The sequence below is a fragment of the Ailuropoda melanoleuca genome, chromosome 4, assembly GCF_002007445.2.
Source record: "Ailuropoda melanoleuca isolate Jingjing chromosome 4, ASM200744v2, whole genome shotgun sequence".
Classification (NCBI taxonomy): Eukaryota; Metazoa; Chordata; class Mammalia; order Carnivora; family Ursidae; genus Ailuropoda; species Ailuropoda melanoleuca.
In genome coordinates, this window is record NC_048221.1 from 71,300,812 (window position 1) to 71,316,356 (window position 15,545).

At 52.2% G+C, this 15,545-nt stretch overlaps 1 long non-coding RNA gene across 1 annotated transcript; it reads left to right on the top strand.

Annotated features, from left to right (window-relative positions):
* Positions 1–652: 652 nt before the first annotated feature.
* Positions 653–15,545, top strand: LOC117801773. Its single transcript, XR_004624489.1, has 3 exons — positions 653–995; positions 14,304–14,378; positions 14,524–15,545. It is a non-coding gene; the product is annotated as an uncharacterized LOC117801773 (long non-coding RNA).

A 15,545-nucleotide genomic window follows, 5' to 3' on the forward strand; every position in this document is an offset into this window, starting at 1 on the left:
CCTCCTGCGTTCCTCCGCGCCCCCGCCGCCTGCGCGCCTCGCCTGTGCCCTCGTCCAAGCCCGGGGGCCGCCCGGGGCGCCGCTCCGCATGCTCCGCGCCCGCCCGCCGCTCCCTCGCTCGCTTCTTGCTCGCTCTCCCTCCCGTCTAGCTCGCTCGCTGCTTTTTTAATAATATTATTCTAAGCGGGCATGAGGCGCGGCGGCCCGCGCCCTGATTGGTCTGGTTATCTGACCCGGGGCCTGCCCGCGCCAGACAATAGTCGGAGTCAAATTATTCGCCATGGAGACGCTGTCAGTCACTGGTAACCCGAGCCCCGGCGGGTCGGGCGGCTCCCCCCGGCCGGCTCCGCTGACAGATCGCCCGGCTCCGCGCAGAGCTGAGGGCGGCCCGAGACAGGAGCGGGAGGCGCTCCAAGAACCTGGGAGGCGGAGAGGACTGGGCGGGGGCCGGCGGCGGTGGTGATTGACGGGGCGGACGCCCAAAGAGCAAGGGAGGGGACGGACACGGAGGGGGGGTGGAGTGGAGACGCGCAGAGAAGAAAAGGGGAGGATCGAGGTGGGGAGAGGAGAAGGCGGGGAACCGTTTAAGGGGGTGCCGGGAGGGAGAGGAGGGAGAAGGGTGGAGGGTACCTCTAGGGGGAAGAAACTTAGAGCAGCTTTCGCGAGGCCCCACTGGGTGCCCTACCCCCACTCCGGGTCTTCAACGCCCTCTCGGGCCCGCAGTTTTGGGGATAGATTCTGACCAGGAGCGGGCCAGTAGGATGGGAGAGTTTGGACGTGCTTGGGCTCCTCTCAAAGATTTGGCTTTTCCTGCTGACAGCGCCCCGCCCCCATCCTAGGAACTCCGGACCTGGGCGGTCTTCGAGGGAAAGGGGGAGGGAGTAGGAGACCGAAGTGGAGAAGATTTGGCAGTGGCCGCAGGCGGACGCCTGAGAATCAACTTCTTGGAGGATCCTGCCTTTCCTCTCTCTCCTAACCCGGCCGGCTCCCCCGAGGTCGGTACCGCCCCAGCTCAGCTCTCTCTGCTCTTCGCCGGGCGGGGACTCACACTTAACCTCACGGGTCCCACGGCCCGAGAAACGCCAGGCACTAACTTGGGGCCTCTACGGAAACTGACTCCTGTCTGCAGCGCCGGCAGTCTGCCCACGGGGAGGCGAGGACATAGAGTCTAGGACGCCCGTGGCGCTTCCCCCATGGGTGGTCCGGGAGCACAGAGTGCCCCAACCCGCCCTCTGGCCTCTGAGCTCGGACTTGGCACCGGGCACTTCCAGCTGGGGAACGAGATCACTGAGCTCCGGAATAAGGGTCTTAAAAGGGGTATCCTGGTTTTTTTGTGTCTTTGTAAGGGCGAGCGTGGAAACACGTGGTGCTGGTTCTCTGGGAGGAGGGCATGGAGAGTAGGTGGAAGATCTGGAGGTCGAAGCGGGGGAAGGGGGTGTTGCTGCTATTTCTGTGGTTTTGAAAAGCCCGGGGCTTAGCTTCTTCCCGGACTGGTCCTTTCCACTTCCGTTTCCCGTCTTTGCTCTGAGCTGTTGTAGGCTGGCGTCAACCCTGCTCCCAGTTCCGGGACCCAACCCAGCGCAGAGACTAGGCTCTGCCCTCAGCTTAGAACTGTGGAATCTGTGTCTAGGCCACATTTCTTTTTTCCCCATCTTTTAAAATTTTCTCTGGAGGTTGTGCTAGGAGCACTGGAGGGGCTCCAGAAACTTGGGTTCAAGTTTTTGCTTTGCTTGGTGCCTATGAGAAAAGTCTGCGTTTATTTCTCTAAGTGTTCATCTCCTTAGCAAGATTTCCAAAAGTTTCCCCCTGCTTTAGCATTCTAGAAGTCCTCTGGAGGAGTTCCAGGCATGAAAGAGTGGAACCCTGGGACTCACCCTAAGACTTGCTTTTGGAGGCCTCCCCGATGTGTGATGTGTGTTGAGGCCAGGGCTGTCAAAGTCGGTTCCAAGCCAGTCCCAGGAACAGCTACCTGTAGAAATGCAGTTGGCATCTTCCGAGTCTGAGTCTCCGTCTGTCGGCTGGGTAGAGCCCTGCTGCATCCAGGCCACTCTCTCCACAGTCCTGTGTGCTGCTGCCCAGGGTTCACACAATAGTCAGTCTTAGAGGCTTCTGGGAGACGTGGAGACGTATTTATCCCTGACTGCGCTAATGTTCAGAGTACATTGCTGACCCCCAAGAATGGGCAACCTCCTCTTTCCAAGACCTCATCTTCAGCCACATGGTTAATGGCAGCAGGCTAGTCCCAGCTCTCACCATGGCCATCTTACATCTTAGCAAGGTCAGGCTGGGCTGTGGGGAGCACCATGGTCTGGTGTCAGTGAGTGGGCCTGGCCAGTAGCTTCCTGGTGTAGGACTGGGCCAGTTTATGGTCTGCTCCACTTCACTTTCTCCCACTATTAGCTGAGGCTTGTGTGATCTTTCGAGTCCCTGCTGATTCTGGGCTGGGGTGAGTCTGAGATTTGTAACCTTGAAAAAGCAGGTAACCTTTGTGAACTCAGCCACAGCTTCCATCATGAATATACTCCTTTCTGGACTCTTGGAGCTTCAAGATTGAACTTCCCCCAGAATTGGGTCCTGCCCTGTTCAGCTAAGGCACATTTTCTGGAACTTCAGACTCACTGTTCTTTCCAGCTTTGCCCTTTCTGGGGCCCCTGGCTGCCAGGCCCAAGAGTCACCCCTGCCAAGAGAACAGCCGTGGACCTGGATAATATCGTGTATGCCACGTGAAAAGTCATCACAGGGCAAGCACAGAAAACTTGGAACACCATTGCCCAATGTATGGCTGTATGTGCGTGTGCCACCAGCTCTCCCCTTCCTCCCAAATTTGTAGGAAACAGGCTCGTGCCAGCAGGAACAGCTGAGTGCCTGCCCTAAAAAGGTTACAAGCTCAGCCAGGCTCTTCACAATCTGAAGCCCTCTCCCTGCCTAGCCCCCTTCTTTGTAGTCTTTGCCACAGGACAGAGCACATGGGAGGTATCTGGGTGAGGATTTGATAGATGCCAGCAGGACCTTAAGGCAATCTCGGCCTCAGGTTCCAGTGCTCAGAGCAGCTGCTGGAGAAGCCTTGGCTCTAACCCACCTCAATCTACCCAGTCCCATATTCCTTCCCTCCCTAAGACATCCTGGGGAGGCCTGCACGTGCTATTTCATCAAGCACAAATAGGAGAGGCTCCATGGCTGGGAAGGGGAAAACTTTTGTAGACAGGTGGAAATTTGGGACTCACTGAAATGTCTTCTTTCCCCTCCAAGGTGTGCTGGAAGTCCCCTGGGATCATACTTTCTGGAAGGCAGCCGCACAGGTGGATGGGTGTGCTCCAGTGAGCTCACACTGACAGAATGCCTTTGCCCCTAACTCTTGGTCAGGGACAGTCAGGGGACTTTGTGTCTGGAGCTGGGCGGGGAGCTCCCCAGAACAAGGCACCAAGGCCCCCCCAGGTGGCACCGTTGCCCAGCCCAGCATTAGCACATTGCCCACTAGCAGAACTTTTGGGGAAGGGAGCAAGCAGCTTCACCAGCCCCCCAAGGTCTTCCCTGACTTTGGGTTGAGGCCATTTGGGAAAAAAGGGGGTGATCTAAGAAGGAGGCTATTTCCAACATCAGCAGAGGAGGGGGTGAGGGTGGAGGGGCTGGGTGCCAAAACAGAAAACCAGAAACTTTTTTTTTTAAATCTTTATGTTTACCAGGCTTGGAAGGCTGCANCCCCCGGGCGGCCTCGGGCCCGCGGCCCCCCCCCCCCCCCCCCCCGGGGCCCTCCTCGTAGCTTGCACCGGGCTGGGTTCTGGGGCGTCGCCGCCCGCCGGGGGGAAGGGGGAGGTGCTGAGTGGTGGGGGCAGCCGGCGTCCGCGACCTCAGAGCCCTCTGTTCCCGCAGCACACTCGCTGGGACCTGTCCTCCCGCTCGTGCCTCGGCGGCGGCGTGTTTCGTTGCAAGCGGGCAAGCGGCGCAGGGCGGGTGTGCGCTAAAGCTCTGGGCGCCTCCCTGCCGCCGGGCCCTTGGCCCCCTCAGGTTGCAAGGCCACCCGGCGGACCAGAGGACCAGAGGGGTATTTGCAAAACCCCGCACCCCACGGTTTTCTGTGTTGCCGAACGTTTGGGGGCAGTCAAGGCGCAGGCATCCCGCTCACATAAATCTCCATTTCAGAAAGTGATCCCCACGGCACCCCAACCGCGGGCAAGGTTTCGGGCACTGGGCTCCGGCGGCAGTCCTCCGGAAACGGCGCGACTCGGGCCGTCGCCGGCGCTGCACGTGCCTGGCACGGTCACAAGTCCCCAAGGGCCGGAGTAGCAGGGTCCCTCTTCGGGCCTTTTGCTCCGGACCCTCGGGGCGGCCTAGAAGGGCCTCCCGCGACAACGGTTTGGAGGCCGCGGGCTCACAGGGGTTCTTGCTCAAACGAAAAGAGCAAGAACTAGGTCTCAGGGCCCGTTTGCACGCCGGCCAACCGGTGACTCGGCCCGAGAAGGCGTCGGGACCAGGCGAGACCGAGCGGGACCTGAGGCGGGTACCCGGGCCCGGGGCGCTGCCCGCCCTCCGACGACGCCCAGCCTGGCTCGCGCGGCCTTCTGTCCCCGCCGGCGGTCACGGCTCAAGGCTGGAGTCCCTACCTGTCCGCGCCACGGTCTCCCCCTGACCCCGGGCTGGCAGGGGACACGGGGCCCCTTCGCCTGGGGAGAGGTTGGGGCGCCGGCACCGCGGGCCGGGCATCCGGGTGAGGCGGCCAGGCTATCAGCTTTGCGTTCAGGAAGCCGCCTAAGTCCGCCGCCCGGTTTTGTTTTTGTTTTTTGTTTGTTTTGGTTTTTTTCTCTCCTGTGGGCCACAGAGGGCCTTTGCGACCCTAAACCAGCCTTCGGCCGGGTCTGCCCGCGAGAGCCCCCAAGCGGCAGGTCCCAGAGTCCCAGTCCTTGGGCGGGTGCGCGGTGCCCCCAGGCCTCTAGCGGAGGAGGGAGAGGGCGCCCGGAGGGCCCGATGGTGCCTCAGTACCCACCGGCCCCAGCACCAGCCGGACGTTTGCCCTGGGAGAGAGGCCACTAGAAGTGGGGCGCGTCAGGGAGGTGCGCCCCCTCGGAGCTGCGCTAGGTTGCCAGAGTCTGATCACATGATCCTTGGGGAACAGACACTGGCTTTTCACCCCCATATCTCCACCACTTCTACCCCCCCTCTTGCTCCCCCCCCAATCTGGATCTGCCTTAGACACAGTGGGTGCCCAGGAAATGTTTGAATGGATGCCAGAATGACCAGTGGAATTTGACTGACAGCAGCAACTGCGAAGTACCAGGCCAACAAGAAAACGGCCCTTTTCCTCTCCTTTTCTCCCCTTCTTCTCTCCCAGCTCTCCTCCTCTTTGTAGGGGAAGTCTCAGAGAGCTGTGCCGGCTTCCTCCCAGCTGAAGTACTGGGTGCTGGAGTCTTCGCAGGGCCGGATAGAAACTGCAGACAGAACACGGCTGCTCTTAGAAATTCTTTCCAACTGCCTGTAGCATTACCATGTTCCCGTGGGTTGCAGGAAAGAAAGTTTTCTAAGTAGAGCTAGTCTAATTTTTCTGGGGCTGCTGTCTTTAGTTGCATTTCCTTAGTTACTTTACAAGAATCCTCTGTAGGCAACGTGTAGATCAGGTTTCCTGTAAGAAGTGACTTTTTTTCTTCTTCTTTCCATTACCTGTGAGAAATTCTATCCGGGAGTAGGGATTCCTGGCTTGGCACTTCTCTCTCCTGCAGTATCTATTTTTATTAGCATTAATTACAATGCATCGGTCCCACTCATCAGTGATACCCCCTCCCCCTGGCTGTGACTGCTCTTGGCTCTTCTGATTTGGGTGGCACCTGGGCAAGAGGGCATTCTCCCCCAGCCATTGAAAGCAGCCACACAGGGCTTTCCACCAAGTTCTACATTTTATAAAGGGAACCTGGAAAAAGCCAGATTGTTCTTAACTTAGAAATTCAATACTTTATTTTGTTGTTTCTGTGAATTAAGGCTAAAATCCAGGGTCTGTTTCCTATAGAAGAATGTGTGCTAATTAATTTATGCACTGTGCTGTGAAAACGCTCTAATAAAGTAGGTAGAAACAAGATACAGCCCTGCTGGGGAGGGCACAGAGCTTAGGAAAACCTGTGCGTGAGGCTGCTGCAGAGGGCCAGGTCAATGTCAGCCTCAAATAGATGTCCTCCGGTAGCACTGTGCCATCGGGTTTGTGATGACAGGTGTGGTTGGCCCTCTGGCAATTACTGTCTTTGTTCCAATCATTCTAGTATAGTTGCACTGTTAGTAAATGCTCACCACTGGGGACAGTCGTTGTGGGTTGAGCAGAGAGCGCGGGCTTTGTCATCAGGTGGACCTGGGTCCTTGGTCCAGATCCACCAGTTCAGTAAATTACCCAATCTTGGAGCCTATTTTGCTCATTTGGAAAATGAGAATAATGACCCAGTGTTTGGCACACAATAAACATTCAACAATATCTTGTTGACTTGAATACAGTTGCACTTGGGATTAGGGATAAAGTTTATGCAACTTCTGGTTCACAATAGGTGCTCGATAATTAAGGCTATTGTTATCAGGATGTGGTGGGATAGCGTGTTTGCATAATTACATACAATTAATGTTATTTCAGAAAGTTAAGTGTCAAAAGGCAGATTTAATTTCCAGATGACAAATATTATCAGACCTCAATTGTATGGCCAGACGTGGGCTAGGCACTGCAGGAAATGCTCAGAGATGTGGCTGAAGGTTCTGGAGCAGTTGGAAATGCCGGGACTTGCGCACAAGAGACTACCTGGGAGTCAGTTTGCTGGTCTGGGGAGAATAAAAAGTTGGTGTAACAAACACCTTGCTCCCAGGGTTTGTGGGAGAGGAGATGAACTAATGTGTATAGAAAGGCTGGGTCCTTGTTTGGAGATGAACAGGAGAGCTTCAGCTGCCATAATGTTTTGCATTAGCTTATAGTGTTTCCAGGATTTTGATCTCATTAAGACAATTCTCAGAAATCAAAAGACATGGTGTGATGAAAGACAAGTGTGACATAGCATGTTGCTATGGGGTTGAGACCAAGGCTGCTGCTTCTGCTGTGTTTGGTCTCACAAAGCAGAATTCACACTAAGAGCTCCATAGGCAGGTGTGGAATGTATGTTGTGGCCTAGAGTAAATCCCCAACCCCCCAACTCACTCCTCATCAGTCCCCTGTGTCCTGAGATAGAGCCTGTTACGGATTAAAATTAAAAATAGCTTCCACTAATAGAGTATTCTCTATGCACAGAGCAGTACATGAATGTATGGTGGGTACCATAATCCTATAAAATGGGTATTATCAGCATTTATGTAGGAGGACACAGGCTCAGAGCCTAAGCACCTTGACCACCTTACCATACAGATGGTAAAGAGTCTATGACGTTTCAATCCTGATGCCAAAACCAGTACTATAAACCATAAGGCTTACTGCCCTTAGTTCCTCTATAATATAGCAAAATAATAGGATAATAACAATCAGAAGAATTTACTGAATGCCTATTATGTGCCAGGCATTGTGATGTCTCACATAATCTCAAAACACCTCCCTGAGCTAGGCATAACTAATATCTCTCTGACACCGAGGCTCAGAGAAGTTAAGTACAAGTCCAGCCACTGTGGAAGACCTGAGTTCTTCCATCAGGGTCATTTGGCTCTGACCATTTCACTGGGGCAGCCTTCTACCAACGTCCTCCTCCCTCCCCCGCCCCAAACCTTTCCACTTTGAGCTCAGTTTCCCTGGGCACTTCCAGCTCCCAGGGGTTGAGAGTTCCTTGCCGGGGTCAGGAAGATGGCTCTAGGTTCCAGGAAAAGTCATTTCTGCCCTCCTGAGATTTCAGTCCCCAGGCCGCGGGGTTTGTGGCCTTCAGGCTTCGTTAGGCCCTGCTGGGCAGAAGCCCACTGTGACCAGGGCAGGCTGTACAGCAGTCTCAGTCCCAAGCTGATAAAGTTTGGATGGATTCATGGTCCCCTTATGCCTGGGGTGAATTTGGGGGACTCAGAGAATTTAAGTGCCTTAATCAAGGTATTTTGGGGTACAAACCACAGAAATCCACTTAGACTAAACAGGAGAAACAAGGAACACCATTGTCCTTAACAGGGGTGGCACCAGAAACTGGACAGTAGTTAGAAGTCAAGGCTTTTCCTCCCTCCTGGTGGCAGACTGGTCTCTCCTCTGCTCCACTCTGAGTGTCCTTGTCTTCTCTCTGAAGAGCAGCTTTCCCTGGTCCTGCTCCTTTTAATACTTCCCTAGTTTTCGTTGAACCCCTGGTTCAGCCACTCAGGAGGCCCTCTAAAATCTCTGCCCCTGTTCAGAAAGGGAGGGAGGGGGAAGGGAGAGGGGAGAGAGAGAGAGGAAGAAGGAGGGAAGGAGGGGGAGGGGGAAGAGGGAGAGAGGGAGAGGGAGGGAGAGAAGGAAAAAAGGGAGGGGGAAGAGGGAATCTTATAGGTTTCTTTTAGGAGGTGAGTCCCACTGCAATCAGTGATATTGGGTGGGTGGGTGGGTGGGAGGGACTCCATGGCCCACTGCCCCGTGTGCAGGGAATGTGAGCCCAGACATGGCAGAGTGAGGTGATGGGTGGGCTACTGTTCTAGTCTGCTATAGAATATAGAAGTCTAATGCCTGGGATGTAAGAGGCATTAAACAAATATTCGTTCCTTGGCTTGCCCTTTCTCCCCACTGCCCAGTGTGCTGCTTTTTCCAGTTCTTATATCAAGAATCATCCAGAGCCACCAATTTAGAGCACAGATATGATTGTGCCACTCTGTTTAAATTCCTCTAACGGCAGCTATTAACCTTGAGATGAAATTTAGACTCCTCAGCATGATTTCTGAGGCCCTTTGTCATCAGACTTTGTGCATGTATCCAGCTCATCTCTCCACGTTGCCTACTTCTTACTCAAGGCTTCGGCATCCTGAGTGATTCCATGGACTCTTCCACTCCTGTATACATATCCATCACCACCCACTTATTCCTTTATGGGAGAAGCCTAAGACCCTGCCTCATTGACCCTGGGCTTGGCCACATGACAAGCTTGACGAATGAAATGTGAGTGGACGAACCCAGAAGCTTTTAGAGACATTGCAAATTGCCACTAGGGCTCTCTCTTATTTTGCCCTCATCCCCCAGACAGGTGCCGCTCCAGCTTGTGTTATAGGATGAAAAAGAAGGTGGAGCAGAGCCCCAGCTTAACGCAGAGCCACAGGTGGCCTGCAGCCTACATTTACTACGAGTGAGAAATACTGTGCATGACTGGAAACCTCTGAGATTTGGGGGTTGTCACTGCAGCAGAGTTAAGGGATATGTTTCCTTCCCTCAAATCTCTGTATTCGCTATTCCCTCTCCCTGGAAACCTCTCCCTCATTCCCAAACCCCTTATTTTTCAGGACTCAGATTAGGTGTTACTTCCTCTGGAAAACCTTCCTCCCCCAGGTGGGCTCTGTAGCCCTGCGCCAGTCCCCGTGTCACCTTCCTATTCTCTTCCCCCGCATTACACCATCTTATGGTACAATAACCCCTTGACTTTGTACCTAGCTTCACTATCAGACCGTGAGCTCCTTGAAGGCAGGGACTGGATCCTCTGGTTCAGCTAACACATGTTAAGTTCTCAAAAACTGTTTTTGAAAAGGGATGAAGTTAGTTATCCACCTTTGTGTGGCAGATATGGTTTTCTAAAGATGGCTACCACAGTATCTCCAACCCATATACTCTTCTTTAAATGTGTCTTTGATATTCTTGTTGAGGTGTGTGTGTGTGTACACTGTGTGTGTGTGTGTGTGTGAAAGAGGTGGTAGTCTATGTTTCTTGCCCTTAAATCTGGGCAGGCTTGTCACAGTGGTGGAAGTGATGCAATATGACTTCTGAGGCCAGGTCAGGAAAGGCAATACAGCTTTTGCCTAGTTCTGTTGGGACACGAGCTCTTGGAACCAGCCATCAAGCTGTAAGGAAGCCCTGTGGAAAGGCCCCTGTGGAAAATAACTGAGCCCTACCGCCCTTCCCCCCCTTCTCCCCCCCAGCAGCAACCAGCACTCATTTGCCAGCATGTCAGTGCGCCATCTTGAAAGTGTATATTCCAGCTCTCGTCAAATTGTCTCAGCTGATACACAAAAAACAGAGATGAGCCATCCCTGCCAAGCCCTGTCCCTGTTGCAGATTCATGAGTAAAATAAATGATTGCTGCTGTTTTAAGCCACTAAGTTTTGGAGTGGTTGTTACACAGCAATTGATAATGAGAACATATGGTTTTCCTCTTAGTAATCCAATTTTCTCTGGGATCTGAATATCTGTCCTAAACCCCAGCCTTCCTGCCTTGGCCCTTAATACCAGCCCTCTCACCTTAGGGGGCAGACACTGTGCCCACATCCCCAGCCACTAACTGGGGTAACTCTGATAGACTTTAGCCTGTGGAACTCTGAGCTGCCCTCTATCTGGCTTTGGATAGTACTTTCCCCAATTCCTGCCCCCTCCCTAGATTAGAGCTCCTGGGCACACATGCTAGGGGGAATCCATCCTAAGTGCCCCAGTCCCCACTGGACACCAGACATTGCCTACATGCTGTCCATCATGGGCCAGTACCCAGCTGGGGCAATTCCTTACCCTTGAGAGAGCTCCATTCTTTTCCCTGGTCCATGCCACCATNAAAGAGGTGGTAGTCTATGTTTCTTGCCCTTAAATCTGGGCAGGCTTGTCACAGTGGTGGAAGTGATGCAATATGACTTCTGAGGCCAGGTCAGGAAAGGCAATACAGCTTTTGCCTAGTTCTGTTGGGACACGAGCTCTTGGAACCAGCCATCAAGCTGTAAGGAAGCCCTGTGGAAAGGCCCCTGTGGAAAATAACTGAGCCCTACCGCCCTTCCCCCCCTTCTCCCCCCCAAGCAGCAACCAGCACTCATTTGCCAGCATGTCAGTGCGCCATCTTGAAAGTGTATATTCCAGCTCTCGTCAAATTGTCTCAGCTGATACACAAAAAACAGAGATGAGCCATCCCTGCCAAGCCCTGTCCCTGTTGCAGATTCATGAGTAAAATAAATGATTGCTGCTGTTTTAAGCCACTAAGTTTTGGAGTGGTTGTTACACAGCAATTGATAATGAGAACATATGGTTTTCCTCTTAGTAATCCAATTTTCTCTGGGATCTGAATATCTGTCCTAAACCCCAGCCTTCCTGCCTTGGCCCTTAATACCAGCCCTCTCACCTTAGGGGGCAGACACTGTGCCCACATCCCCAGCCACTAACTGGGGTAACTCTGATAGACTTTAGCCTGTGGAACTCTGAGCTGCCCTCTATCTGGCTTTGGATAGTACTTTCCCCAATTCCTGCCCCCTCCCTAGATTAGAGCTCCTGGGCACACATGCTAGGGGGAATCCATCCTAAGTGCCCCAGTCCCCACTGGACACCAGACATTGCCTACATGCTGTCCATCATGGGCCAGTACCCAGCTGGGGCAATTCCTTACCCTTGAGAGAGCTCCATTCTTTTCCCTGGTCCATGCCACCATGGCCCAAGCCTTCCTTGGGACTGACAAAATTAGGACACTATTTCATGTTCTTCTTCTGCAAATGGATTCATATCAACAGCTGCCTCGTGAGGTTAGTGTGAAGACTGACTCTAACTGTATGCATGAACCATTTGGTAAACTTCCAGTATTGTCATAAGTTTGTTCAGCCAGAATTAATGTTGCCCAGGAAAAGCTTGCAAAAGAGACAGGAGAGCTGCAGCTAGAAACATATCTTTCCGAGTCATCCTCTCCACTTTGGCCACACCCCTCCCCTTTTAATGTCTAGTCTATCATGTCTAGCGTCCTGAAGACCCTTCATGCTGTCCCAGCAGTGGGTGGAAATAAATGCTGGATCCCCCATTAGAGCTGACGCGATCTGGGTTTTTGAGAGTGCTCTTCTAAACTTCTTACCACATAGGACTCACAGTTTTAGACCCTGTAAGCTGAGTTTGCTCGACATATAGCCCATGTTGGCCAAAGTCAACATCTGGGAGTGTTCAAAAACTCAAAGGTCATGGGTGTTGCCCACCACACACACACGCACACACACGCACACACATGCACACACGCACACACACACGCGCGCGCGCACGCACGCACACACATGCACACGCCCAAGGACATATGTGCACATCCATGAAGATCTGAAGGGGCAAGAAATCACATACTGTTGAGTGCATATTCCCAGCCGTGCTGGGCACAGTCCTCCATCATTGACCCCAGAAGTTCAGGTCCTCTCTGAGTAGGTCTGTGATGGGCTATGAACCCAACTAATCATCTCCACCCATGGTTGTGAGAGTAAAGCCTCCTTTCCCCCTATGCTTTCAACATCTGATTAATGTTTTTAGGGACCTATGAGAGCAATTGATTCTCAATAGATTGTACTACTAGCAAACGTATTCCTCCTCAAAGGACATGCACTGTAACTTTCTACGTAAGACATACAATAAAAATAGATAATTTTAAGCAATAAGTTAATATTAAAGAGTAAATAAAGATAGTCTAATGTGGGTGCAAGGTGAGGTACGAGTGGGTGAGGGTTCCTTGTCTTAAACTGAGGCTCTCACAAGATGGGGAGGGCTGGAGCAGGGGCCAGGAGGAGGACAGACCCAGGGAAAAGGTACCATGAAGAGACTAGCACAGACGAAGGGCAGATTCAGACCATGAATTCCATGAATGGTTCATAAAATGAGATTTGCTCATGGGGAAGGCTTAAATTAAGCCTATAAGATTATTAAATGATATATTTTGTAGTCTCAGCAAGACTTTAATTTTGGGTCTTGTTTAAAGGGTATATGGAGCCCCCCCCCAGAGAAACAAAACAAGAATGTCTATGCACATGCATATAAGTAAACGTGTGTATATAGACAAATACCTGTCTCCCCCACACATGTGGATACACAAACACATATGAACTTACATTCGTAGGAAATGAGGAATACACACCTTCATACTCACATGAGAACATAAATCTTGAAGTCACAGGGACCATTTCACCCTCAATGGGTTGGTGAATATACCTTTGGGTCATCCCCAAACCAGTTTTCTCTGAGACTTTAGTCATAAGTGGGGGCTTGGGGGAAGGAGGCTTAGCTGGTAAGGGGTAGAAGCTGAAATTGGAAAGCATAAATACATTCAGTGACTGAGCTCTTCCCCTTTCTGAATAGCAGGCGATCTTCATTGGAAAAATTTGTATGCTCGACGTGCTACAGACTTTGTGACTACTTGGGGCAGGGCTGGGGATAGGGCCTTTCTTAAGGACTCTGGAGTTTCTACTAGATTATTTTTCTAGCTCATATTTAGTCTGAGACATTTCTGGAAGGTCAGATGTCACCCATATCAATACTGGCAATGCCTGCCAGCAATTCAATCTCATCCCATTCCCGTCAATGAAACAAATATCCTTATTTTCCTAAAGTATCAGTCTAAGGAGTACTTGAAGTGCTTCTACTCTATGTCCAACTCTGTGCTAGGCTCTGTCACGGGGAGAAGACAGGAGGACACCGTTCTGTCTTCTAGAAGTTAATGGCATAGTTGGGCAACAGAACCGAGCTGTGTGAAGCTGTTGAAAACGGCCAGGCACAGAGGTGGAGAGGGAGGAAACACTGTGTGTCTGGGTGGGCAAGGAAGCCTTCTTTGAAAAGGTGGTCTCGATGTGGGGTTTGAACAACAGGGAGAAATAAGATAGAGGGCAAGTCATCAGTGAGACAGACTGAAGTCTGTCTAGCCCCATCGGGTGACAGCCAGCGATGGCAAATGCAGTCTTATGGGTGAGAAAGGACTGGTGTTTGCGCTGTAGTGGGAGAACCATACAAGATGGTTGAAGCTATCCTGAAGAGCAGTGGCTCCTTAACTTCGGGGGTCAGAGATCCAGTTGGAAATGCAAGGGAAGTCCTCTTCCCAAGAAAATGCCCATATGCACTGCACACAAAAACAGCATTCTATCGCAGGAACTCACAGACGCCACGCCCCCAGCCCTGAGCTCCTGCTGGATCTCTGGTGTGGGCAGCTGGAAGGGCTGCTGGGCACAGCCAAACGCTGGAGACCTGGTGCTTCCTGGGAGTTTCTAGCACCCTTCTGGGTGTCCAGGACAGAGCCTTTGTCTCCCTTCACGGCCACTAGCCTGACAAGCACAAGTGGGTGGAAAACCTTTGTGCTCATCCGCCCAATCCCACAGCACCCGGGGTCTTCCTTGTCGAGGGCAGGTACCATTTTTAGCCTTTAGTTAATTTGGTCAATTTCCTTAAACACCAAATATTTCCCTTTTCCTAGAAGCTGTTCAAAATAACTGATTGAGTAACTTCTCCCTTGCAGCCCTTGCCCATCCTTGAACATGGAAATGACCCAGCATGCCGCAGGTGTCCTGTCCAAGCAGGAGCTCAAAAACAGGTCTTTGCTCATTTATAAGTAATTGCTATCTTTTATTGCATGTTGACTATGTGCTGACACCGAGCAAGGGGCTTTAGAATTAGCATTTCACTGATTTCCCTGACAACCCTCTCAAGTGGGTACTATTATTCGGCTTATCTTACAGATGGTGACATGGGTCCCTGGGGTGCATGGAGGTTACATTACCGAAGTGGCAGAGCGTGGAGTTGAACTGAGGTCTGCTGGCAACGTCTGAGCCTGTAACCACTATCCTATATGGCTCCTTTGAATGTTGGGTACACTGGCCACGACTGGGCAGGAGCAAATGGGAGGAAGGGGTTCTGACGCCAGCCCAGATGCCAGGCAGGCTAATGGGTGTCTGCGCGATAGAACGCTGCTGCCAGGTCGGGGCCCTCTGGCCCCCTGCGGGCCGGTCCCGGGGAAAACCTGAGCCAGACTGTGAGGACAAGCCAGTGCAACCACACCTGACTGGTGTTTTCTTTCAGCCAGGGCGGCGGCAGGAGGGAAACTGCCCCGTTGAAATAACTGGCTCATTCTGGAATGGAGATTCATTTCCGATTGCCCCACCTCCCGCGTCTCCCAAGCTGGCTGGTGTGTCTGAGGGAGGATATTTTCCTAAGGATGAACTGTTCTTGAACGTTTCCTGTTGCCGTACGGGTCTCCCGTTAGCAGGCCTGGGACACCTCCCTCTGCTTCCAAAAATATATAAATGAAAATAAAGCCCCTCTATGAAAAGCCCTGAACTTTCAGGAATGAGCTGGACACTGGGGCAGGCGTAGTATGCTATCCATGTCTCAATCATGCTGGGAGCTGAGAAGTATTTGATTCAGTCCAGAGCACATTTCCGTCAGGGTCCGGAGGTGTGCTGGGGAGTAGGTCTGGGGTACGAGGACGTCAGGCTTTTGCTCGAGATCCCACCATTAAGCAGTCAGTCTGTGATGATGCTGACTAAGGGGTCCAGTGGGCAGCGTTCACCTTAGTGTGAACTTGGATGGGAAGAAATTGCAACTGCATCTTCACCAATCCCTCACTGAAATTTAGCTGCTTTTTCAAGAATGTGGGCTTCCGCCATAGCCATGTTAGGCAATGCTGATGACTTGCCTACCCCAGAAACCACGGATATTTTCATACAACGTTAGCGTTGGTGCAGACGTCTTGCAGGACGTA